We start from the raw sequence: 24,139 nt of genomic DNA on the forward strand, positions 1-24,139 counted from the left end.
GGTTTGAGGAGGTCCAGGTATCACTCAACAGCAAGCCTTGGTTAGGAAGAGACATTGGAAGAATAGAGGAAACATATTTCCTTTAGAGTAGATGAACATTTACCTCTGTTGGTTCCTATCTGCCAGTCTACAGCTACAATCCTCTGCTTGTTGTCAAAATAGTTTTTATTAAGACAGTTAGGGAGCATTTCTGGTCACTCTATATTATATGCATATAATAATATGGACTAAGTTAAAATAAACTGAATTCAGAGAGGCTACTTGCACACCTAGGAAATTTTAAAATGCTTAAGACTTTACAGAACTGGATTTTTACTCCTCTTACAAACCAAATACTGTAGAAGAATTTTTATATGTAAAGTCCTAAAAAAAGCTTCCAAAACATAGGCTGAAAGAAATTAGTATAGGCTGAAAGAAGCTATCCACTCCAGTCTTTTGCATATTTTACAGGTTTATCTGCTTCGCTATTTTGAGTATACTATCTAATCTCCCTTTAAGTATTTCCTCTTCTGATATCCCAGAAGTTTCTCTTGGCAGACTTCTCTATTGATGAATAACTCTTATTTGGATATTTGTCCTCACATCTAATCTAAATTTGTTGTGTTTTAGGTGAACATTTTCCCTGAACAACCACAATCGAGTCTCTCTCTTTTATCTTGTTTCTCTCAAAAGCTTCTTAAAAGTTCCATATTTTGTTTAAACTACATGTCCTTTCCATCTTGTTTCTTATAGCTTGCAGCTTTCTTAATGTTCTTCATCTTTGCTGCTCTCTCATCTTCATAGTGAGAAGGTCAAAGGATATCCTAAGTGAGGCCTCAGCTGTCATGCGTATACATGATTTATTACCCCCTACTCTTAAGTACAGTTCTTTGAATATGTGCTCTTTCAGAACACATCAGAGTATTATCTTTGATTTTCATTTGTTTGGACACAAAATCTAAAAATTTAACTAGTTATTTTAACTAGTTAAAACTAGTTAAACATTTAAACTATTTTTTCAATAAGTTTTGGAACAAAAGAGTTCACTGTTTAACATAAGTAGTGAGTGGGACAGATCACTTTTTATTACAAACATTTGATTTTGCAGTACACACACATTTCTCCTTATGAGCTGTTGAATGGTTTCCTTCCTTTTCCTCATCTGGGAACTCCATGACAAAACTTGCTGTTGACCAGTGTCTCAGGATTTCCACATAAGAAAAGCCTGTAAATAAAAAACATCCACACTTCCTTTAAATACTCCAATCTCCCAGAATGCAATTTTTTCTCTGGCCTTTACTCTGGTCTTTCCCTAAGTTTTGATATTGTTATACACACAGTTAGGCTTAAAGACATGGAGTTTAAAACTAAGTTTAAAACTAAGGATCAAACTAGGCCATGTGTTCTACCAAGAAATAGTGCTGTTTGAGTCACATAATCTGTTTACTATCCATTTTATTCAATATTTTCATAGTCATGTAGCTAATTTTTGCATGCTTTTTAGCCAGCAGTCATATCTCCCAATTTAAGGAACATCACTGGCACTCTAAACCATGTGTGTGGTCACCCTCTGAAGGGTTAGGAGAGGTGCACCTCTCTCAGGTGATTCACTTCCTCATGGTCTGAGAAACAGCAATATTTTTCTTCCAGAACCCACAGAAGAGCTTATGGTGGCTGGGCTCCAATTTTCAGTGCTTCACCTTTGGAGTCAGGTAAAGCGAATTCATGCAGTTGCCAAGCTGTGAGTCCTCCAAAAGCACCAGGGAAAGTGTGTCAACAAACCACGAGTTTGATGCTGCCCTCATGGCAAGCAAGGGAACATGCAGTCCTGCATCGCCCTTCCTGCCCACTCCTGCTCTGAAGCACCTCTCATTTTCCAGGATTTTCCAGTACGCATGCTTTCTTCCATTTTCTGGAGTATTATATGGGATGAAATATAAAAAAAAAAAATCATCTGCCAATGACTCTTTCATTTACTGCAGCAACCTTCTCCTCTATGTAAAATTGTGTTACTGATTTAACTAATCTGATATTTATGTCAGTTCAAACATTAATGACATTTATACTACCCCATCATCAGAAAAGTATGCTTAATATGGAAGGTGCTGCAGTTAAAGACATCATGAGGGGACTTTAAAACAAAGCTTCAAGCACAGCTGGTCAGCATTAAGCATCACAGTGCTTGCAGTCCCCAGTGTTGATGTTGACATGAAGATAATTTCTGCTGTCTGGAATTCTATGGTATTAAGAAGTAAGTGTTTTCCAAATGTCCTTCTTAGTATAGGTACTCTGAGAGTTTTTCCCCAGACCCTGAGGAATTTACATAGTCTGAAAGCCTGTTTAATTGTCTGGTTTATTTTCCAAATGCCATTTAAATCCATCTCTAATCTTCATTAATAACAACATTATAATTACTTCATTAACTTTTCCAGATAAAGTGTTTAAATTCTACAGAAGCAAATAGCTTTTTTTGCTGGATTGTGTGCTAATGGCTTCATCTAATACCACAACCCTGAGTTTAAAATGTATTTAATGAAATCATAAAGCTCTTGTTTAGTGTGTGTTATTGAAACCTGAAGAACACGTGGTACAAGGGTAAAGATAGCAACTTGTTGTGTTACATTGATTTAATGATGCATTTTGAAAGACTGGTGTGGAAGAAAGCTCAATTCATTTCCCAAAGGTAAAAATAATACCCTCAGTCATTGACCTTAATTTGTTTTGACATCTTTGTTTCTGTGTAAAGGTTAAGTAATGTGGTCAAATTTTATAAGTAATGCTTTATTAACGAAGTACTTGCATTAAGGTTGTAAAATTGAACACCAGATCAGGAAATAATAAAAAGTAAGGGTTGTATCATAAAGTTAACTGATTCATACAGTGAGTGTTCCCCAGATAAGGCACATGCTCAGCTGCCCACAGTGTGTGCAGTTGTGAGTTACTGCTTCTGAATAGCTTAACCTTTTAGTTTCTTGTGTTTTGACTACTTTCATTTCTAGCCTGAATGTTGAATAAATGCATCAACAAAACGCTTCTTACAATAATTTTTAGTTTGCCTTTGCTGGAAGAAAAGCAAACCCCTGTGCCTTCTATTAGCTGAGTATGTAAATTACAGTCTGTGGCTACACAGCTCTCAGGCCCAAGTCTGTGGCCAGGGTACCTGCTGACCTGGAAATCTTGTGGTTTTACCTGAAGTGCCTGTGTGCACATGCTTATAGCCAAGGAACTTGTGGCTGAGAGACAACAACTTCAGCTGTTTCTCAGATGTGTGACTGTCATTTAGATGCCTCTAGTGCATTTCAAGGTGAAGTCAAATGACTTCAGTGGGCCACTGCAGAAGGCAATGTAGCATGACAGAGTTTTACTTTTCCATGAAATGAGATGGAAGCATTTATACAGGCTGCTCTGAAGTATCTCCTGCGAGGCAAAAGAAAATAACTGATGAGTAGTAGTAAAGAGAAATTTCCAAAACTTCTCTGCTGTTAGTCTCCGGACTGGACAGTTCACTGTCTCACCCCCACCCCAGTGAGATATGGGGAGAAAGTAGCAAAAACAGAAGTCAGAAAATTCACGGGTCAAGACAAAGACAGTTAACAGCTGAATGTGGTGGGGAGCAGAGCAAAACAACATAGTCAGCACACTGCAATGAAAACCCAGTGTCCAGCCAGTCTCCAAACAAAGGCTACCTCAGGAAGCCACCCCCCTTCTTCTTAGTCAATCTTGGGTTTTAATAAACATTTGTTAGATCATATGAAACATCTCTTTGGCCAGCGTGGGTCAGCTGTAGTTACTGGTAGCGTCTGCTCCCCTTTCCTTGCCCACTCCTGACCTTCTTACCGGAGTGGGGCAGTGTGGGGAAAAAAGGCAACTTTGTGTGTTGAGGTGGTGTAAGCACTCTTCAGTAACAGCCAGGCAAAAGTATTTTATCAACACAGTTTCAGCCAAAAAGCCAAAACAGAATCATACTGGCCCCTCAGAAGAAAGTTAATTCTATCCCAGACAAATCCACTCATATGGGTTTCTCCAGCAGTTAGCTTGCTTGGGGAAGGCTGCACTCAGCACCAGCTTGTAAACTAAAAGTCTGAGTGTACCTGTGTTTTCTCCAGCAGTTAGCTTGCTTGGGGAAGGCTGCACTCAGCACCAGGGCATTTTGTTCATAGTTTTTTTCAGCTTGTAAACTAAAAATCTGAGTGTACCTGTGCATTTGTGTATCTGTGTATGCTGCCACAGTATCTTAAAATGCAATATTAGCATTCTGCATGTATAAGTTATTTAATGATAGTAAAGAAAAAGCACTTGCAGACGTGTGCATAGAAATGTATTCAGGGGTTTAGGTTTTTAAGCTAAAAACCATTTGATGTAGAAAGAGAGATGCCTTACGATATTGCATATCTTTGAAGAGACTTGTGTGTGAAACAAAGGCTGTTAGAACTGAATCTGCCTCATTTGTCAGGTACTCAGTGCTGCCATTCTAGCTGAGCATGTTACCTGATTTGAGGGCTGGGTAATGTAGCTGAGAACAAAAAAAAACTATTGAAGGAATGATCTTGTTGCACCCCACAAACAGAACATACATTGTGGGATGCCGGTGATGCACATCTCTGAGGGAAACTGAAGATGTAAAGATGCAGATACCAAGATGAGGTTTGAAATCTTGCCTGTATCAAAGTGAAAGGAAGTGTTGCCATTGCATGGAAGAAATTAGAACTTTGAGAATGCATTAACAGCTTGATTCTGGAAAATGTGCAGCACTGTGCACTGTGCACTGTGCAGTGAAACCTGAGAGATCTCTGTTGCTTTATACTTACCTGGCTAAATTGAGCCAATTTATTTAGCCACTCAAGTGTGGACAATTTCAGCCTACAAAGAACTTCAGAAGCAAACCTTGTTAGTGAGTAAGAATTCAGTGAAAGGAGACTAAACCTGCTGTGTTTCACCCTGAGCATTTAAAAGGGAAAAAGTTTAAGGGAGATATTTAGAGACTCATGGCAAGATGATTGGAAATGAACATTATTTGTTTCATATATATTTCTTGGTGTACTGCTCTCACCTATCCCATTCAATCAAAATTCACTATGAAAATTTGTACTAGGTTTCCATTTCTGGTACAGAACTACAAAAAAGTGACATGACTGTGTATTTAAAAAATGGGCAAAAGTAGAAGAGGGAAAATCCATCAGTCTTTTCACAAGAGAAAATATTTCTTATAAACCACTTTTTGAGATGAGGCAAGTATGGCTAGTAAGACATACAACTGGAAGAGAAAGGCAGTAACACATTGATCTATAACTAAGGTTCTGCCTGGGACTGTAATTCTTGGCTCTGCTGGACAAAGGTCATTTGGCTTACAAATAGTTACTATCTTAACAGCAGGGACTAAACTAAAGCCAGTAAACTGTTTGTATGGATTGTGCACATGAAACAAGCTAATGACACACTGAATGACAGTGTCTGTTTAATGCTGGGCTTTTGCTGAGGGCAGCTTGGATCTCAGCAATGAAGAAAATAACTCCTTCTCATCAATTGCATTAATTTCTAATGATTTTTTAAAATTCCTAGCATTGAACCCAACATATTCTAGAGGTCTATTCAGATCTTTTCTTTGATGCAGAATACAAGCTCAAGTTTGCTGGTATTCTGTATTGTGCAGACCTCTTCCTGGAGAAAAGGAGAGGATGGTTTCAGCGTAATTAATCTTAGCATTACATGAGGATATGTATGTGTGACAGTGCAGTAAATGGGGGTAATAAGTCTAAGTTACTCTCAGCTTCAAGAATTAGCTGAATTGCTTGAGAATTATATAGAGTATTCTTAAAAAAATACAGAACTCAGAAATAAAAAAAGATCTGACTATGACATTGATTATTATGATTGACTGCTGTTGATACTTTAGCAGACACATGCAGTGAAAATGTAAATGAATTTCATTCTGATTTATGTTTGAGGAATAAATTATTGTTTTATTACAAGCATTGCTTAAGCAAAGAGATTCTCTCTTACAAAGGTAGCATGTGCAGGACTCGGGGAAACTTTTCATGCTTTTTCCAGCATTCTAATGAAATCACAGCTTGGGGGCCAGGAAGTAAAGAAAGAGATTTCATGCCTGGCTGTAAGAGTCTAGATCCCCTGACTCATTCTCAGTGTGATGTTTGGGTAAAGAGATGGAGGTAAACAGGTATGTCAGGAGGTAAAGGGGTATGTCAGGTGTAGAGTATGAAAGTCAGTTGAGTTTTCAGCTTGAGACTAGAGTAAGTAAAGCATGTGTATGGGCACTGAACAAATGGTGGGAAAATCCTTAACTGAGAGTATCTTAGATAAATGAACGTGATGTTTATTGTGGGTCTGAGTTGACTAACAGAAAAAGTGCTAGCCTAAGGACAGAGTGTTAACCATACTTGAAGTAATATCTGCTATCTAATCTACTATTAGCCTAGTAGCCCTCTTAAAATTCCTTTGTTGTTGCAGTTTTGGGAATCTTATGAATTTTAATTGGCTTGCCTCATGCTAAAAACCTGATACTCATTCAGGAACTGGTCATGAGATCACTGGTGGTAAGGGAATACTTGGCTGTGTAGTCCAGTGCAAATGCTTTGTCACAGGAGCATGAACTTGGCAAGGCCAAGATCCTCTTCTTATGCAGTGGAGCCACAAGTGAGTTATCTGTCCCAAAAGAACTAAATGAAGATCATTACACCAAGCCCCTGGCCACATATTCCTGATTCTCTATACACTGTATAGAGAGACTATTTTAGATGTATTTATTGAGTGTCTTACAACTTTTATTGGTATTGTTTTTCATTTTTCTCAACTTCTAAGCCAAACTCCTTCAGTATCATGAGGCTGAATGTTTATGCCTCAGGGAAAGAGGAAAATTATAACTAAAGAAATATTGAAACCATTAGGACTGGACATTAGGAATAGCTTTTCTTTGCAGTATATTATTTAATGATCTTCAAGTCATATATTGGGCAGCAATAAGAAATGCTGTAGTCCACTGGATAATTATTATTTCCAGCTTTTTGGGTGGTACACTGGTGTTTCTAACACTTCATAGGTCACCAGGAAGTCAAATTTATGTCTCTTGTGCATTTTGAATTATAGGCAATATATCTGGGGGACAGAATGAAAAACAATTTTATATTTTAGAGCTCGCTGGTTTTTTTTTAAGTCAGCTTTTCATAATCTTATCAAATCTTGAAAATTTTCTCATTTTCACTTATATTTCTGTGTTCCTCCATCGTTTGTTTTATTGGTTTTTTTCCCTATCCTCGTGCTTTTTGCTGTCTAATTCCCTCTGCATATCAACAGTGTTTTATATTGTAGAAAAGCCATAACTAACAGTGAATCTTGCCTGAATATAATAAAGTGACACATATTACATGATTTTCCCTGTAATTAATTAATTAATTGACTGCCTGCTGAAGTTCTTCTGGACAAGCAAGTTGTATTTGTAGAAAGGGGTTAGCAAGTAGTGAGCAGTCAAGGTGATGAGAAAAATATGTGAAATACACATGTTATTGCTCTGTAGAGTGCAGCATAGGCTTGTTCTTGGTACTTCCTCTATCTCTGCTTCCCTGTTTAGGTAGGGGTGTGTCTGTTAATGTATTGTAATCACACATCTCTGACAAAGACAGATCTGTCACCAAATGCTTAACTATTACATTGTATAGAAAATGAACCTGGAAAAAGTAAAACAAGTTTTTCCTACACTGCATCTTTCCACTGATATCAGTAATGCAATCCTCATTTTCTAACCTTTTCACATAACACTTGATATATGATAGTCTTTCTATGGAAACTTCAGTATTGTGGGAATTATTTTAACATTTCTAGAAGGTGTGTGCACAGACCTTTGTCACCTTGTAGCACATACACACCTTTGTCACCTCCACTTTTCTAGGATGAAAATGCAGGCTCAGTGTTGTGTAAAATCGTGAAGTGTTTAATGTAATGTGAACATAGTACTCAGTTACTCAGTATTGCTATGGCTTTAAGTAATGGGATAACTACATAGGTGCTAAACTACTGTGAAGAAACTGCTCTCCCTTGTGCATACCCTTCACCACGCCACGCCAAACAAACTTCAGGCACTCGCACCCATTTGGTATCTGTGGAGTTAACTGAATTAAGCTTACTTCCAGTTAGCCTCTGTCACCAGGAATGCAATTTGTGTTTACCTATATAAGGAAACCTGTTGGAGCCAGGGGAGCTCGGCGGGGCTGTGTGTGCCGGCGAGGGGCGGGCGGGGCAGGAGCGCGGCGAGCGCAGCCCCCGGCGGCCGCCCCGCACCGCAGCGCTCCGGCGCCCGCCAGGGAAGCGCTGCGCCCCTCTCCTCGGCCTCGGGAAAACAGGGAAACACTGCCGGCGGGAAAAATGGAGAAGCAGGTATGTCAGGCGGATCCTCGCAGCTGGGGGGTGGCGGAGCCGGGGTGCGGAGCGGGATTTGCCTTTCCAACTGTTCCCTCCGAAAGGGCTGGTGAGTTCCGTGGGGCTGCGGGAGCAGCTCCGCCGCTCGTCTGACATTCCCCGTGCTCCTGAGCCTGGTGCACCTTCGTTTCACTGCGGAGATTCTCAAACTTTCTTAGCTCTGATGGAACACAGATGTGAGCTGGGACTGGAAATAAAGCTGAGATGCTTTGGTCTGTTGGCTGAAGCGCTGCAAATCCGTGGTGCTATCATCCTGGTATATCTGGGAAAAGAAGTTATTGACGTGTTTGTTATTTTTTAAAATCTTAATATGTACATTTTGCAAAAGTTCACCCCTTTAACATGTCTAGGGTTTTGGTGTATTTTATTTGGATGCGTGTGAATGCAGCTAAATCAGCATAGCTGGAATGTGTTTGTTACAATACAGGGAGTTCCTGTAGCAATAAAGATTTTGCAGTGAGTTAAAAAAATAAACTTCAGGTACTGTTATAGGAAATGTAAGCCAAACAGGTTCTACTACAATGGGGATTACCCAGTTCAAAACAAGGATTTGTATTTCTTAGGAAGTATTTGCAGAGTATGACAACATTTTTGAACAGGTTTTCAGTAAAAACTTCACAAAGAGGGAGAAATTTTTCCCTGCAGATTTTAGTCAGGACATAATGAAAAACGAAGTTGAAAGCTATTTTCCAGTATGTCTCTAGCTGTAAGAATACTGGTGTGCAATCCATCAAGACAGTTACTGTTAAGTAACAGTATGTTCATTGTAGAACTTTATTTTTCTGCCATTATGGTGTATTACATAGAAATGGAAAAATATTTTCAGTTGATCTTTTGTAGTGTCTTCTAAGGAAAAAGAGTTGCAGAGCCCTAGTCAGAGTGCATTTTCAGAGTGATTTTTGTTTTCCTGATGATAGAGACTAATAGATATATGATTACTTTCCTCTTATTTTCATGATTATTCATATTTATGTGTGCACAGGCATGTGAATGCACTCATATAACAGGGATTTAGCTACATCTTTCCTAGTGGGAAAGTAAAAGTCCTAGGGGGTTAGAAGCTTACAATGAAGATGATTATTATTTAAAAACCCTCTTCCTTCTAAATAGCTGTGACTTTTATGAATGAATATCTCCCTGAGATTAGTAATATAGTATTACCTCCTTAAAATTAATTCAGAATAAAGAAAGAATTAAAAGTCACTTATGTTCATAGAGATTCTCATTAATTTCTGTGTAAGATTTTTGTTAACTCCTGACTTTAAATGTTGAGTGAGGTTTTAATGGGAATGACAAAGGATAGCTATAGTAGTTTCAGTAGAGACTGTTATAGGAGCTTCAACACCACACAGTACATAGCAAGCTCCCAAATACCTATTTCAGGGCTGAAGCTAATGGGTTTATTGTGATGAATCATCTTTGGTGGTGGTGAAGCCACAAAGAAAGCAAGGCTGGTGGACCAGAACCATAAATTTCACTTGTTGCACTTCTCATCCTGGCGGCTTTGTGGAATATCTTTATTATTTTGAATTGAAAAGAAGTACAGAGAAAGGACTTTTAACAGGGCTGTTAGTAAAACGTAAATTTAAAAGGCAAGAGCAGACTCCAGGGAAACCCGCTCTTAAATCACCTTTTCCCTGTCTCTGCAGGAAATTGCATTGCCCCCATCGGTTTGTCTAGCTATGTTGCAATCATTAATGGTCTTTTGATTTCCCAGCGCCAAGGAAGGTAGAAATGTGGTTCAAAGTCTCTGCAGTGTGTTTGGGGCCGGCAGGAGCTTGCTGTGTCCCAGGATGTGAGCAGCCACCTGTGTGGCCGTGTGGGGCAGGGCTGGCCCAGGCTGCAGCCTGTCCCTGGGTGAGCTTTGCGGGTGTGACCCTCCCGGGGGACACAGGGGAGGAGTGGCTCTCACTCCCTTCAGCCACAGTGCCTGCCTCTGCCACCCACAGGAGATGTGCAATGATGCGGCTTCAGAGCTTGCAGCATCGGGGGGACCTGCCTAAAACCAGTGTCTGCCCCGGGGTTTCACCTCAGCTTGCTGTGCCTCTGGTGTGGCACAAAAAGCAAATTCTTTTCAGGCCAGAACTGATGCCTGGGAGATATATACCCCAGGGAAATTTTATCCTTGCTTACAGTGTGAAAACAATTTCAAAGTAATTAAAATTTAAAATATTTTTATCCTATTTAAAATATGGGATAATTAAAAGTAATAATGGGATAGGCCATTCTCTGTCCTGAGCTCCTGCAAATCAGCCTGCTACCCTAAGCATGAGTCTCTAACCCATGCTAAAAGGTGATGTGCTTTATTCACTGATTAAAGATGAGGGCGCAAAAGACATTCTGACCCTGTTTAAAGATTTTTTTTCATTCATTCAAGGATTCCTTTGTATTAATTTTAATGGCAGAACTGTGTTCAGAGTGCAGTAATGATGTTGGACTCTATATTTTGAGGATGAATGTGCTGAACCCAGATGAAGGCAATGAGCACATCAAGTCTGTGCACACACCTGTGGTGCCAGCTTTAGTTGTGTAACTGGGACAAGACTGAAAGAAAGCAGAAATACTTGGACTTGATAGTATTGACAATGAACCCAAATTATCTTCTGCCTTCCTCTTGTGTTACTGATGGGTTAATTAATGACAACTGTTATTAATTTGCCACTTTCAAATCAGAACGTGCTTTATGTATTTAGCATATATATCATAAAATTTTTGTTTAGAAATGAAGTAACATGCTAAATGCCTTTAATGTTTTTCCACATTTAGTAACTGCTCATCCTAAAAACAAAGTTAGGGCACTTTTTTTTGTAGGCTTGCTTGACTTGCACTTCTGCCTTCCTCTTGTGTTACTGATGGGTTAATTAATGACAACTGTTATTAATTTGCCACTTTCAAATCAGAACGTGCTTTATGTATTTAGCATATATATCATAAAATTTTTGTTTAGAAATGAAGTAACATGCTAAATGCCTTTAATGTTTTTCCACATTTAGTAACTGCTCATCCTAAAAACAAAGTTAGGGCACTTTTTTAACTTTTTTTTGTAGGCTTGCTTGACTTGCGTCCATCACTCCATTTTTGCTTTCAATTTCTGATTTGCATATAATTTGAAGCTGAGTGCCCTTACACATTGTCAGGAGGCAGTCTGGTACATCATGTTTTTTCCTGATACCTTTACACATATTCAATAAAATAAAAAAAAAAAGACTAACCTTTCAAAGGTGCAACTGGAGAGCTTGAAATAATAAAGGAACATGCTGTACTAGTTGCATGCTCCCTTTACGATTTTGTTAAAGGCTTTACCATTCCATTATGCTATCATTTTGTAGTGTAAGCATTTTATATGGCATGTGTGATTTCATTGCCCTTAAGTGACCTTAGTAAATTCCTTATTTCCCCTGAAGCACATACCTAATTGAAAATTGCCATCTGCAGTTGAAGAGCTCTAAGCAAGAGCTCTAAGAATAATTCAAGATGGAGATGGGTGTCTAGAGAGCAAGGCAAAATCACTTTTTTCTGTAGAATTCACTGTATTGCATGAAGTGAAATACTTGCTTTGAAGATGAAGATAAGGAATTATAGGAAGGGCATCTTTATCTGTCTGCCCAGTTCATCTGCATAATGCTGCTCTCCAGAGATCATGTGATCCACAAAAAGGTTTTTTCAACCTTTTTTTAAAATCTTGCCTCTCTTCTTTCAGCCTTTGGTAAATGTATTTGGAATTCAAAGCTAAAAACTTCATTCCAAATCTGGGCTGAGCTTTCTAGTCCAGCAGCTGTCCTCATACTGCAGCGCCTTGCTTGGCTCTGGTGTGCCACTTTCAGGACACAGTTATGATGATTGCAGTCTGTAACCACAACCTAAAAATGAGATGGGGTGTTCCCCATGAGAAACCTCTGGCCTAGCATTGCCTTCATTACAGCTCCTGTGAGCATAAGTGCTTAAGAGTCATGAAAGAGAAGGAGGCAAAAAGCTGGAGAGTGTGAAGCTGAGGAATGGCTTAAAAGGCATTTTCTTAGATGAGAGAATATTAAACTGTGCTCTGGATTAGAAGTCTGTGACATCTGTATATTTGCTCACTATTGTGTAATGTAATTGTTTAGGACAGGAAAAATGCAAGTATTTTGTTTAAAAGGTTGGGAAATGTGAAGCATGAGAAGTCTATGAAGATGTGAAATTTTTATCCTATCTTCCTGTGTGTTTGTTCATTCCAAAAAGTTGAGAAAATGACTGGGCTGAAAATTAAGCCTGTACAAATTCTCTAGTCCTGTGTTATCTTGCAAGTAGTCTTATTTATGACAGCTTATAAGTTTAAATCTATTTTTTTTCCTGTGTTAATTCCAAGTTATGTTTCAAAACCATTTATCAGGGTTAGAGCTTTGGAATATACACTGTGTTGAGACTCATAAGGGCAAGATATTAAAAATATGCAACCTGTGTTAGGGTCTGAGTTTACTAGCTGCTTAGGATGTATATCCCTGCTGTTTTCATTTTTATTCTTTCATTAAATATAGTAATATTAAATCTAGATTTTGAAAGTGTACCAAGTAATCCAGGGAAGACAAATATTTAATTGCAAATTTTGTGTTATTCCAGATTTTAATTTTTTTTTTGCATTAAATGTATTTTTTGTTCAACAAGATATCTAGAAATATACTTGAGTCTAAAAGCCTGTACAAAGGCAGATGCATGTTTCCTAATCTATATCTATGATTGTAACACATGTTCCATTTCATATGCACCTAAAATCTCTGCTGTTTTTTTTTTTTTAGTAAAGATACAATTTTCACATGACTGTGTGCGCAAAGACTGAAATAATTGATCCTTGCTTTTAGGTAAATCAGTTAATATTCAGGATTTTCCTTGAAAAAAATGAGATCCTCCACTTAAGGGTTCATTAGGGGGTAGCAGTTAGGTTGCGCTCTCTTTTCTTTAGCAATTTCACTCAATGGTGTTTTTGTATTCGTCCTCTGAAAGCTGGATTTAGGGAGATGGCATATTGAAAAAAAACCAGTTGCTTTCATTAGATATCATTATATTAAGTTCAGCTTCATTTAGCATCCATAACGTTCACATTCAGTGTTATGAAAGAAAGGCCATTTTTGACCCCGTGCGCGCAGTTCAGTCCCTGCAGCGGGCTGAGAGCGCTCTGCTTGGTGATGCGCTGGATTGCAGAGTGCTCAGGGTGTCAGTTTGGAAGTGACATGACTTGTCTGCTCTGCTCCTCCAGAGATGCATGTGCTCCTGCTGCTGAGTTCCTAACATTTCTGCTTTGTAGCCACCTAGCTTGGAAAATTCCATATAAAACCTCAAATCCAGCCTCCTAAGGTGTTTTTTGGTTTTGGTTTTTCTTTTTTTTGGACAAATTTAATTTCACTATGCATGAAATAACATGAATTCTCCTGCTGTGTTAATTCTGTAAAATGAGTAGTTGTTTTACTATACTCTTTGTATCTTCGTTGCCTCCTTTATGGGAAATTCCATTCAATTTTAGCTGGGGAATTTAGGCATTAGCAGTTAGTTATGAATTCTTACCTTAAATACAGCAATGTACCCAGGGTGGTTTGGGATATCCTATTTGTTGTGGGTTCAAAGTTATGCAGCTCTGCTTAACACTCCAGTGGGAAATTCTGGCCATGTTGCATTTTGCCTTTGATATGTTGCCACACCACCACCATTAATGCAAGCTTAGACTGCAAAGATCTGTTTGCTTTTATTGCACATGTGTTGCTTAATGTATTCAGTTTTTACATGATGTGAATCACTGGACTCAATGAGCATGTATGATTGGTTTAATAAAAAGCCTTAAGTTGTGTTAATAAAGTGCGAGTCCTAAAGAATCATATATGTGATATACACAGAAAAGTGACAAGTTCACTTCTAGACTTGCAAGTATTCCATATTTTAGTGGGTTTTTAATGGTTTGGAGGGAGTCACATAGAAGTCAATACAAAAGGAAAGATTATATGCATCCATATCTCAGACAATGATGATAACAGAGAAATGCACCTGATAGAAAACAAAGTTATTAAAGCTTGATATCCTTAATTCTAGAATCTCACCACATTTATGGCATGAATGGAATACTTGTAAGAAAAACCATGAATTTTGATATATCCATATATGCTCTGGCATGTTCACTTTAATGAAAGAGGTTACCTGGATTTGGAAATAAGTTTAGCTGTTAATCTCAGCTATTTTTCAGCAATATCCCATAGGTACATTGATGTTTCAGAGACCTGCCATGTTGGTTCTAGAGTGTATCATTCCACATTGCTGGAATGCACAAGCAGATTACTTTGGTTTGCATTAATGAAAGTGAGTGAAATGACTTACAGTTGCCAGCTTGCATTTTAATTTTGGAGGTTAAGCTAATGTGCCTTGAAGGTTTAATTCATATGTTTCTGTACCATGAGGAGTCCAATTAGGACATTTTCTCTGCCACATGAGAACTAAAGCAACAAAGCACAAGGAGAAAATGGAAGATTACAGTTGAGCAGAACCATCAGCTGAAAGGCCTTTATTCCCCCACAGACATTTTAAAGTTGGTATGCAGAATTGCTATAATATAATAAAAATTAAAACAAAAAGCTCTCTAGAAAGGGCTTGCAAAACCAAAAAGTTTAATTGATGGAGTCGGTGTCATCTGCCAAGTTTCCAGTACAACACCCAGGCTGAGGGAGGTAGAACTAAATTTGAAAGTTATTTCACTAGCTGGCAAGCTGGTCTGAAATCAAGAAGATATAATGGAATCAAAAGAAGCTATGAGTTTCTATAGTCAGAGAAGAAAATATAATTTATTTATAGAAAATGGGGAATAATTCAGTCAGCAGGAGTATCTGTGGGCTACCACAAATTAGAAAATGAATGCAAGTCGCTGATGAGGCAAAATGCTGAAATGTGAAAGCCATTCGGGGAGTCATTACTGAAGGTACTATCAACAAGAGGATGAGAAGTAACCATTTCGCCCTGTTCTGTTGTGATAAACACCATCCTGAATTGTTCACCCAGTTTTATATGTGATACTTTAAGAAATACAGAAAAAAACCCAGAGAAAAACTAATGGAAAGCAAATCAAAAATTGTACTAAGAAAATGTGACATAGATTGCAGGAACTGAATGTGTTTTATTGAAAATCTGGCTTCCCAGTGTGTTCTGTACAAGCATCTTATGAACCAATATTCTGTATCTGCCTGCACCCAGAGGTCCAAGGAGGAGCTGAGCTTTTCCTGCTGCCCACTGCTCCCTTCATACGAGAACAAAAGGTGAACACACCCAGTTGCAGCAGCCACCCCCAAATCTGGCAACTCATTGGTTTTCCTTGCATGAGCTCAGCTTGGTGAATTTCTGTCTAGAAAAGAGAATAAATAATACAGGCATGGTTGTAAATGTAACAGCAATTAATTGTTCTTCATCTCTGCGGATGGAACAAAAGGCAATTTGCATTAATGGTGGGTTTCATTAGATTCTAGGAAGAACTCTATAGCTGGCATTTAGGCACTGTGATGGGTTACCCAAAAAAGCTCCAGGTCAGTCTTTGGAGATTTTTCATACTGAACAAAATATTTTGTTGTGCAGGATCTAAGTGTACCTGATCCTCACGGTGAGCAGGGAATGACTCCACAAAGACTTTTCACACTTACAGCTGTAGTTGCTTGCTATGACTTTGTCTGTGTTCCTAGCAGGAAATATTTTCCAATTTCAGAGTCCAGACTGTCCCATGCCCATGTCCCAGCACCTTAGCAGTGCTTAAGCTGGGCCTGCATTTTCCTTTCACGTCCACTTCATGCCTCCAGTTCCATACTCTAATCAGGTGCCAGTAGATCAGCAGTGAAAGGTGTCTCACAGCTGGCCCTTACCTGTAAAGAAGAGCAGGCTCAGCCTCAGATTTGGACCCACTGCTACTTTCTTTACTGATTCCAGTACCATAGACTCACTGCTTTAGAGTTTGGGAACTCTGACTATGTTACTTTAGCTTCTACCCAATTATTGGTCTCAAGAGTTATTGCTAAGATTCCCATTTTAACATTAGCATTTAGTAATAACAAATACAGAAATTACATGAATGAATACAAAACCTAATAAAATCATGGTAAAAGTGTGAATAGTTACACATGTGGAAACGATGTCTTAAACCACTGCCATTTACTCTACAAAATATACTCCTTTTTCTCTTACTATATCATTTGATGTAGCCATGAAAACTGGAACAGCACAATCTCTGTTGATGTAAAGTAAGCAAGAACATAGCTACTGTAAATAAATGTGGGGATTATTTTAGTGAAGGAGAGGAGGCTGTTCTCAACACTGAATCTAAGTAGGAGGTAGATTGGGTAGTTACATGACAAGGTTCTTGGAGAACAAATTTGGTTTGTTGTGTAAAATGTGTTATTGATGTGCTACGGGCCACAAATGAGTCTGTCTCCCCGTTTGTGTGGCAGTGCTGAGTCCTTGATTACAGTCGATCAATGCTGTTCACTGCAGTGCTAAATCCATTAATTTCTCTGTGAGAGTACAAGGCATAGCAGTCAATCAATAAGGTCCCAGATTAAAGGCAATGATCCAGGAAAAGGAGAATGTAAAAATAGAAAAACAGGGAAATGGGAGTGAGATTAATTCCTTCTACTTGATACTTCCCATAACCTTCTCATGACTCAGCATTTCTGAGGTTAGCTACTTTGTGAGATCATGATTCATGAGGTTTGTTTACTAAATGAGTTCCTTAATAATAATTAAATTAATTGTTAGTGTCTAATTCATTAAATGGCAAATGCTGGACTATTGACCTTCCCAAAAATGGAAAATTATCTCATACTGTGATTTTAAACTATAGGTGAATATTTTTATTAGCAGTAAACCTTTTTACTATCACAGTCATACATTTGAATCAGTCCATCTGTTTACTTGTCTTTGAATGCTCCACTCTGATTTGGAGGGTGCAAAGTTGTTACAGCAGAGATATCTGCTCACAGATATCTTAATTAAATTATTTCTTTTTATCTATACCTGCTTTCTACCACACTGTTCAAAGACATCTCTCAGTGGCAGAGCCTGAATATTTTTCACTTCTCCTTTCAGAGCTGGGGCTGTTCTTCAGAACTCTTCTCCAGGCCAGTGTTTAGGCAGAGTGGTGAGACAGTCACTGTGAATTTCACGGCTCTCTGGGCAAAGACTGTGGTCAGCTGGGGACTCCATCTTGCAAAAGGGATGCCATAATGCATTCTGCTCATTCCTGTTGGAAATTTACTGTCTTCCACAGTGGTTTCTGTCTTAATTCAATCCTTATTCTGAGCACAGAGGAAAGGAACGTTGTCTCAGGCAGCCAATGTGTAACTGTTAGGAAAAATACTTGGTTTGTGATGGCAGTAATTACTACAAACGTTAATTACTGTGTTTTTGGGAGAGAAGCATATTATTTCATATTCATAGGCAACATCACTATACAACTCTTTCTGAGGTTTAGAAGTTTTCCATCTAAAAATAATTTGCAAAAATTAAATTGAACCAGGCTTCTAAAATATTCAGTAATTTTAGGCAAATGTATAGTCATATGTCTATTTCATCCCAGCTTTTGATGTCTTGCCTAGAGGAAAATGTTCTTTAAAATGTTTGGACAGACTACATCTAAAGGTAAAGCTTGTTTGAAAGATGACATCCTTCTGAGCAAGGTTCAATATTACTCCTAGATCAGGACGGGGTCAGTAGTTTTTCATGGTTTTATATTCTGAAAAAGAAAATCTGGACAATGTGCAAGTATGGAACCAATATTCAATAGAAAGCATTCTGTACTTTCTAAAGAACTGTGTCTCAGCATTTTTCCTCCACTGAAATAATTTAACATGAGATTGACCAAGATGTGTGCTGCAACCAGGTTTTGCTGGGCTTGAAGGTGTGTGAGGTGTGATGTTAAGCCTTGACTGCTGTGCCTGTTGCAGTCACAACCCCAGACCAAGACCTACAACATCCCCATTACAGGGGGAGATGGGCTGCCCTCTTCTGATCTCCAGAAACTTCACTAATTTCTTTAGTGCCAGTGCATAGTTTTGTTTACTTGCAATTATTTTCCAAGTGTGGTTGCTAGTTACTATTATCTCAAGAGCTAGACAAAGCTTATTGTTTTATAAGCCCAAGAAGAGATGCTTTAGGTTGTATCCATCTTTTTATTACTAACTTGCCCAGGAAATGCAAGATGTGTGCTGGAAACCTTCACTCTCCTAAAGAGGGAGTGCTATGGCCACAAGGTGATATATCTGTGTAAATATGAACTCGTTCCCTCCTGGAGTGCCCATTCACTGGAAGAACAATGTCACAAAAGTCAGGACTTTGTGGTCCTCTGGGGAGAGCTGTCACCAAAGGAAGGGAGTACCCTAGATTGTGGGCATAACCAATGTCACTGTTATGTTTTACATTATGAGGATGTTGACCCAAAAAATCAAGGAATTTTTCCACCCACATGGAGGCTGCAAATGTGACATGTGGAAAACTAAGACTAAATCAAAACAGGCTTTCAAAAGCCTTAAAAGCTTTATGTAAAGGTAGGTGCTTCCATAGGATTCTGGCACTTACATGAACTTGGGTCTCTTGAATTATTAATAGGTAGAGATAGCAACCAGGTACTGAGATGTTTGTACAAGCATAGAACCTGATTTGTGTTTTTCTTGGATTTTTAAAAAACAAAGTTTGTCCAAATTAATCAGTCTTTCACTGTAATTGGTGCAGACTCTGCAGAAGTCACTGTTGTTTACCCCTGGTTCCTAGGCTTCATATTTAAGGTACTGTTTGTTTTTCAGTAGAGGGTGAATGGGGATGTATCTGTTGAGCAGAGTGCTGGAACAGTGTTACACATTCCTGTCTAGGAGAGACTGTTCCCAAGATCAATAGACCTTCTGTGCCCTTGAAATCATAAGGTCTAATTCCCTTGGAGTATTCTTTCTGGTGATACATCAGCTGCAGCTAAGGGCTCCTTTCTCAGAATGATCAGTGTTTTTAAAGCAGCAATATTAGTCTACCTGCAGTTTCAGGGGAAAAGGGCTTAACTTATGAACTATGGGGAGCAGAGAACCCTGGGCTCATGGGAAGACAAAATTTTAAGGCTCTGAACACATAAGTTAATAGAACAGTCCATGTGAAGTGAGACTGACCTCATTGTTAAAACTTGCAGGTGCATAGTGGAATCTCTGTGTATTATCAAAATTCATCAACAGAAGCAAATACATGTAAGAGCTGAAGGCAGCTGTTCTATTGTTTCTTATATTCACTTTTCACTACCTGCCACTGTTTTCTCATGCTCTCAGATAGGTAGAACTTTTTTCTTATGTACGGTGGTAAGCACTATAGGTTCTGTTGAACATTTGAAAATGAAGCAGGACTTTTCTGTTCTCAATTGCCTTGATTTAATTTGTCTTTTAAGTTTCTGTGAAACTGCAGGGAGAAAGGAGCTTTTAAGATACTATAAAAAGTGAAAGATTCTTGCCTTTTTCTGTTATGACTTGTTAGAAGCCCACACTTAGTTTTCGACAAAGGATTCCAGACAGCTGGCTTCTCTCCAAAATTACTTCCAACTTTATTCTTAAGGAAGAGATCCTAGGTGCAGGAGACTGGAGTAATAGGGGATCTAATATTAAGACTGTAATTTTTTTTTCTTCCATAGCATGTTTCTTTTTTCTGCCTAATGTAAGGTATAATTCCAATCTAATTTACAATTACATTGGTAAGTACACTTTCTTTTGACTCCTCAAGTGAAGAATACTGCTGTGCTAAACCCCACTGTTCATACATCTTATAGAACACAAGGACATTTGTTCTTCTGCCCTTCCACAACAATGACAAAACATGTTTCTGTGTCAAGAGAGATTCTTCACCGTATATGTTGTTCTAGAATTAAAATGCAAGCTCATAAACTGAAACAATAGGTACTATGGTGTTGCTTTTGCAGTGAACTGTTCATCTGCTATAAGGAATAAAACTGTCTGAAAAGGTTTCAAAAGCACAAAAGAGGAATTATTTAGAGTATTTCATCCTATCGTGTATTAAAGAAGATGTTGAATGAGTATTACAGAAGCTTTCATACTGCACTCATCAGCAAGCAGAAATTAATATATGGTGTGTGACAATTTTTGGGAGAGATCTGTATCCAATTATAAATTCCTCTTCAGTTTATGACTCACATTTATGGAGTACTCTTTCAAGGGAAGTGGTGAAGCGCTGTGTACTCAACTGTTGGCAAATGAGGTCTGCAAAATGTTTGAAGGCTCTTCAGAAAGCAGATTTGAGAGGAGCAGTGGTGTGGATGTGATGACATGGTAGAGTTTCCATGTCTCAATTCTGACTTGCATTTTGACAGTTGTGCTGATGCAGAAGCACCAGGTTGTGCCAAATTTACAGCATTCAGATAAATGAACTATTTCCTCCAACTCTATTGTTACAGAATTTTCAGATTGAGGTTTTTTTTTTATTGTTGTTGTGTTTAATTTGAAAATATGTATGCATTTGGGATTCAGGGGAATTGCGTGCCAATTTAACTAGGGATGGAATCACTGTTCAAAGCACAAGAAATAACAAACTCTGAAATAGCAAATGTCCCACCAATCACATAAATAGTCTGTGTGATGAAAAAAAGGCACCACATCTATCAACTTTTTTCCCTATTACATGGGGTGACATTAGAACCCACTGTGGGCTTTGTAGCTTGTCTATAAAGAACATCTCAGCCACTTACTCAGAAATATGGCAAATAGCCATATTCCATATTTCCTGAAGCCCCTGTGAGTTGTTTATTTCTGGTTTGTGTTTTCTTATTATTTTTTCATCTACTGTTACTGGTTGAAAGCATGAGTTGGTCAAAACATTTTCTTGGAAGAATTGATTAATTTTGACAATACCTCTGTTAATTAAAAGGCTCTCTTCTTAAGAACAGCCATTAAAATGGAGGGTGTGGAGGAGGAACAGAGAATCTGGCTTCAAAAGTGCATATGAATTTGTTCTGATATGGGATTTTAACCCTGAGTCTGTCATGTCTTGAATAAGTGACCCAGTCTCTGGCTGCTTTGAGTTGCTCCCAGTAGCTTCTAATGTTGTATTTTGTACAATCATCTAAGTTCTTTTTTGTCAGAAGAACTTAGAGCACACATCTGAAGTGACTTTTGTAAATATTTTATCAAAGTCTTAAGTGAGTGAGTCTTCCTTTCTGCTGTCTTTACTTCAGAGCACCATAAATTTACCTAGATGTATAATGAAGCATTTCTGAAAGGAAAACCTTTTTGTCTAGTTTTAACTTTGTTGATATAAAGTATTTTGCCTAAAAAGCAATTTTTCCTGTGCCTCCTTTCTTTGCAGTCACTTTTAAAAATACCCTAGTCTGTTGGAATTATGGCATGATGAAGCAGGCAAATGTGGTCCTATAAGGCAAATAGCTCTGCAGCAACTGCTCTATAAGGGAAGATGAAGGGACCTTGTTTTATGTCAGACTGGTACAACTGGCAGCTTCTTATACAATGCTGTTGGAACAAGTTCAAATGGCTTTTAATGTGGGGGCCCTTAACCATGTGAACTACTAGCTTTACTCTTATGGTCTACCACTCAAAAGTGATTGGATTAATAACAGGGCACCAATGTCTCTTTTGAGTCCTTTCTTTGGAATAGGATGGCATCCTGATTTATCCACAGCTTTGTCAGCCTGTCTCCTTGTCTGGGGCCCTGGGCATTTGTCCTCGGTTATGCAGATGTTGTTTTTGCTCAGGCTGTAATTCCCTCTTTTAATGAACCTGATCACTCTTTGCTAAAAGCCTGTTTATTTGGTAAACTTGACCTCTGGCTAAGCAAGGCTTGTAGCCTATTAGGAATGAGATTGTTTGAATGTAGCAGCTTTACCTGTTGTCTTTCAGCTGTGTGCATGTATGGTCATGCTGAGGAGAGTATCATGCCACTCCCACTGCAATGGGGGCTGTGCCTACACCAAGTGTGCCTGCACATAAGCTGTCTGGGATGAATTCACATCACTGGCCAGTTTTACAGCATTAAAGGACTTTCTCTCAGAACTGAGTGGTGCAAAGAAATTTCCTATCTTGCACACAAAGTTTCAGTGTCTAACAACTGAGAAGGACTCAATTTTATTGTGAATATTACTTGCTATGTTAGGTCATGGGGACCAAAACAGGGATCTAATGCTCTGAACTTGCAAACATTTACACACTTGCTTAACTTGGCTGTATAGCATAGTCCTGTGTAGGTTAGTAGGTCTGCTCATGGCAATAAAAGTAATTGTGTAAGGAGGTCTTCTTAGAACTGTAGCCTCATATTTGATTCTCAACAGTGTTGCAGAATAGATTAACAGACCCTCTGTGCAGCTAGATGATTTTGTTCATCTGAATTTTTAAGAGATGGCAAGGAGCTTATGCATTGTAAACTGAAAATATAGAGCAATACCTCCCTGTATGTGTACCAGAGTAAAGTGTCACTGCAAGGATGCAGGAAGACTAGAACACAAAATATTTTACAGATGTTACTTTTCCATTTTGCTCTTCCCACAGTGCTGATATTGCTCTTCCCACAGTCTTGAGATTGACCCAAAAATGTTTTGACTATGTTAAAAGTTGCTTGCCTCCCTTTACCTATCACAATTTGCTAACCAGCATTTTCATGCAAGATTTGAGGTGGAATGTTGTAAAATTATGTGCTTTTAGTCTGCAAAACTCTGGACTCTGTCCAACGTTTTCACGTGGCCTGGATCCTTTTCAGACAAACAGGATCTGTACCAGGGTGCAAAATTGTAGACAACTGATGCATTCTTTAAAATAACTACAAGTTGGCTCTCTGCCTTTTCTGGGAGTCTGTCAAGACTCCCCCACTGGTGCCTAGGAATGTATTTTTGAAATAGGAATTGTGAGTGCCAACAAAGTAACAAGTTTAAAGGTAAGGGTTCTTTCTTGTTGCAGTCTCAATTTCTCTGTAACTGTGGCTTTCTAAGTAAAATGAGTAGGGCACTTAATCCTTTTGGACCTACATATCTGTTATCTCAGAAAATAAATATTTTTATGTTCTATAAAATGCAAATGTACCATAAGGGGTTTTTTTCCTCTTTAGTGGTAGACCAGCTTCCTAAATCTGTGATGTCATTGCCAAATTTGCAATTTAGAAATTTGTTACTTGATATGTGCAAATTACTTCAATCCAAGCCTCCTCCAGAAATCTTCTGCTGTGGTTAGCAACTCCCTTGTACCCATCTGGGGAAAACTACTCCATCTCCTTGGATCTCCTAGAATTTATTAGTTGCATTATTTCCCTGCTTCTTCACATTTTTTGTCCCGTATTTTTAAACTCAGAACTTCTGGATCGTCATTGTTCTGTCATTTACTTGATGGGATCAGCTTTAGCTCCTTCCATTAAGCATCTGTTCTTCACCTTAGCTCTGGCAGCAGCATATGAAAGATTTTATCTACTTCTACTGCTGGGTTCAGCTAAGAGATACTTCAGGAAAGGAGAAAAGTACAAGTGCTGGTGGTAGGATAGGTAAGAGAGGGCTGGATATGTTCTTTTTGCTCTCTCCAAGGTAAACAGGCAGGTCTCCCTCAGCTGCAGGTGAGAAGAGGGAAGGCTCGTAGGCAAGGGCCTTCTACAGAAGAAAAAAATGATGAGTGATAACTGCTTTTCCCCTGATCACTTAGCAAAGGGAAATGGTTCCAGATCATCTTCCATCAACACCTCCTTTTAGACCTCAGGTGGGAAATTTGGCAGG

The 24,139-nt window shown here is 38.6% G+C and overlaps 1 protein-coding gene across 1 annotated transcript in view; it reads left to right on the plus strand.

Annotated features, from left to right (window-relative positions):
• The first annotated feature begins 8,243 nt into the window (after positions 1–8,243).
• Positions 8,244–24,139, plus strand: part of MID1 (midline 1) — a 238,773-nt gene continuing 222,877 nt past the window's right edge. Inside the window, exon 1 of the mRNA XM_039714476.1 lies at positions 8,244–8,364. The gene's annotated coding sequence lies outside the window, so the exon portion shown is untranslated. The remainder of the gene's footprint in view (positions 8,365–24,139) is intronic.

Source organism: Passer montanus, unplaced genomic scaffold (assembly GCF_014805655.1).
Source record: "Passer montanus isolate IOZ18808 unplaced genomic scaffold, ASM1480565v1 scaffold3, whole genome shotgun sequence".
In the NCBI taxonomy this organism is placed as follows: Eukaryota; Metazoa; Chordata; class Aves; order Passeriformes; family Passeridae; genus Passer; species Passer montanus.